The 3,682-nt window shown below is 48.2% G+C and overlaps 1 pseudogene; it reads left to right on the top strand.

Moving 5' to 3' along the window:
- Positions 1-1,474: 1,474 nt before the first annotated feature.
- LOC123439513 lies at positions 1,475-2,810 on the top strand (annotated as a pseudogene).
- Positions 2,811-3,682: the final 872 nt, after the last annotated feature.

Below are 3,682 nucleotides of genomic sequence, written 5' to 3'. Positions count from 1 at the left end.
CCTCAGCACCCTCCGCCTCAGCCAACGCCTCAGCACCCTCCGCCTCAGCACCCTCCGCCTCAGCACCCTCCGCCTCAGACTCCGCCTCAGCACCCTCACCCTCCGCCTCAGCCTCCGCCTCAGCCCCGTGCATCGGTGTCTCCTCCTGGACGGTAGGATCCCGCACCGGCGACACCCTCGTCTGCAAGGATGAAGTGGCCGAGGGTGGTGGCGACTGGCTCCTATCATGCAGCCTCTCTCTCCCACGACCACGTCCTCTGCCACTCTTCTTTCCTACGCCTCTCCCACGGGGCTCCTCGGCAAAGCTCTGCAACAAAGTTCTCCGTAGCTGCCCAGGTGCTATCCTCAACTTATCCCCGCCTGCCATGTCTCACCACCTGTAACGATAAATAGTTAAATAATTAGTACAAATTCAAGGAAAATAATTAAGTGAACAATAATAAATACATGAATAATTCAACTAATAATTGAATAATTAAACAACAATGTTTGGATGCATAATAAGTACTAATAGTCTGGATCATCTGTCTCTTCTCCATGGTCAATTGAAGCAAAATCATCATCAGTATCACACGTGTCGTCATGACTGATATCGTCATCGGGTTCAAGGACATCATGTGGAAGGCCTTTTTGTAACCGATCAAGCATTGATAGCTCATCGGCATTGGTAACTTCTTCTACTTCCACTTCTTCCTCATCATCACGTGAGTCTTGTTCCTCCGTGTTCAGGGTGGTGACATGCATGTTGTGGTCAGATTAAATAGTTTGTCAATTTGCAATGGTTTTCTTATTGCCGCAAATGAAATTGACAGTAATCTCTCTGATGTTTGCTTGCATATCTATGCTAAAAGTCTAGAACATCTTTAAAATCATCAAGGAAAGTCTAGAGCTCTCGTGCCGGACCTGGCGCGGACGGACCGGCGGGAGGGAGAGGCCCCGCGCTTCCAGATTTATACGTTTGTTCCTAATGGAGAGTTAAGACAGCAAGCAGAGGTACGTGCATATTGATGAGACTATATATCAAATAGTTTTCCATGTACACCGCCTTTCGGTCTGTTTGACAACATGGAGTTTGGATTCGAGCCCTTAGGTGGACAGAGTCCTTAACTCCCCATAATGCCCAAACTAATCCTCATTGCAACCCCTTAAAGGTTTCTAACCGTTTGATTCTTTGTGAATTGCACAGATCGATGCTCACATTGGCGGGGTCAATGACATTGCATTCTCTCACACCAACAAGTCCCTATCAATTATTACATGTGGCGATGACAAACTCATTAAGGTGAGGTTGCTCATTATGTCACTGTTGATGTCTATATAACAAATATGTGTAGGTTTATGACGTGCCATATTTTTTTCTATTTTTTCTGCATACTGCCTATATTCAACACATGCAATGCTTGGTGTTTGGCCTACAGGGCTTTCGGTATTGCCTTCTCTTGCTTTTGTTTCTTGTGGAGGGTGTTGCTAACTGGACTGCTTTGATTTTTTTATGTCATGTAGTCTTAACTGGCAACATCAGCTCTGCAAGAATCCTAGACCAAACCCTGACATAAAGACACTCTTCACGGATCATTCCTGTGCTGCTCCTACCAATGGAGCAAGAGCTCCCCCCCTGCAAATGGTCCTCTTGTTCGACCAATCCCCAAGACAGCTGGATTCCCTCCGATGGGTGCTCATGCTATACGTATCACATCTATAGTTGAACATTTTGACATTTTATATCATCCTATCATTTACTATATAGTCAATCTCGCAGCCGTTTCAACCTGTGGTTTCACCATCTCCAAATGCAATTGCTGGTTGGATGACAAATCCCAATCCCTCTTTACCACATCCTGCTATTGCACAAGGGCCGCCCGGTCTTGTTCAGCCACCAAACACAGCTATCATAAAACTGCAGTTCAGCAAAATGGTGTATGTCACTGTTCCAATGTTGTTTGATTTTTTGTTTGGATGCTCTATTTGTTTACAGCGGCATTTCTAAAGCATCCAAGGACTCCTACAATTGCGCCTGGCATTGACTATCAGTCTGCAGATTCTGAACATCTGATGAAAAGAATGCGTGTAGGCCAGCCAGATGAGGTATTTGGGTGAACGTGGACTTTGCCATAGTTTCTGCTCTTTGCTCATTTCTGTAACAACAGATTGATGAAGCAGTTTTGACACCTTACAAAACTATTTCAGGTGTCATTCTCTGGTGCAAGCCATCCTCCCAATGTTTACAGTCAAGAAGAGCTCCCCAAACAAGTTGTTCGCACACTCAATCAGGGTTCTAATGTTATGAGCCTGGATTTCCATCCTGTTCAACAAACTATTCTTCTAGGTACATGCTTCAAACACTTAGCTTGGTTCTTGAATTTTTTACTTTGTTAGTGCATATTGTGTATTTTAATATCTGTGCGTAAAACAGTTGGAACAAATGTTGGTGACATCGGGATATGGGAAGTTGGTTCACGCGAAAGGATAGCACACAAGACATTTAAAGTTTGGGACATTGGCTCCTGTACCTTGCCATTGCAGGTCATTATTTGAATGATAAATTCTTGGATCTATTTTATTCCGTTTTGTTAGCCACTTCTAATGTGCTGTAAGCCTGCAATTAGCAGCATTCTGACTTATATTGTGAGTTCTGAACTTCTAATGCATAAAATGTGTTGTTCTTTGTTCAGGCTGCACTAATGAAAGATGCTGCAATATGTGTCAATAGGTGTCTGTGGAGCCCTGATGGAAATATTCTAGGTATGGAAACAGGCAGTTCAGCTGCATTATTAATACGCGCCATTTTTCAATAAAAAGATAGCATTTGGGCATCGTTTTGTGCTCGGGAGTGCATATCATTTGGGCATGCTTCTCTGCTCAGCTGCTAAATGTTGTAAACAAATTTGCAGAACGGGATGAATCTGAAAAGCTGAAGACCTGGAGGAGGGGAGGAGGAGGGGACTCCGGCGGCGTCGGGCGAGGGGGCTGCGGGGGCCGGGGCGGGCGGCGCCTCGTCGTCCGGCGGCTGGCGGCGGGGGCCGGGGCCGGGGCGGGCGGCGCGGCGAGGGCCCGAGCCGGAGGGGGCGGCGCACGGCGGCACGGGGCGGGCGCACGGCGGCGCGGGGCCGGCGCACGGCAGCGCGGGGCCAGCGAGGGGCGGCGCCAGCGAGGGGCGGGGCGGCGCAGGGCGGGGCGGCGCAGTGCGGGGGAGAGAGTATGCGCGGGAGGGTGAGAGAGAGAACGGTGAGAGAGAGAAGTTAAGAGAGGTAGGCACGGGGGGATAAGGCACTTTTCTTTGCCCTCAGCCAGCTGTCGGCAAAGACAGCCGTTAGTCTTTGCCCTCAGCTGGTTGTCGGCAAAGACAGCCCCCGTTTTTTTTTCCTGGTCGAGGCGGCGACTGTGTTAGCCCCTATGCCGTCAGCCTTTCTATGCCGACAGCTTTTTTTGTCCTTTGCCGTCAGCTGGCTACCGGCTTAGATAAAGCGGACGGTAGAGATTTTATTTGCCGTCAGCCCCTCCTATGCCGTCAGCTTTCATTTTGGCTGAGGGCAAAGTCTCTTTGCCATTAGCCCCATGAAATTGCTGACGGCAAAGCTTAAAGCTGTTGGCAAACTAGCAGATTCCAGTAGTGAAAGTAGCGATTTCCTCAACAGAATTTACCTTCTTACTAGTTGGAGCTCTTTCAGTATGCCATTGAGAG

This window comes from Hordeum vulgare, chromosome 3H, assembly GCF_904849725.1.
Source record: "Hordeum vulgare subsp. vulgare chromosome 3H, MorexV3_pseudomolecules_assembly, whole genome shotgun sequence".
Lineage (NCBI taxonomy): Eukaryota > Viridiplantae > Streptophyta > Magnoliopsida > Poales > Poaceae > Hordeum > Hordeum vulgare.
This window is presented reverse-complemented; position numbering and strand designations above follow the sequence as displayed.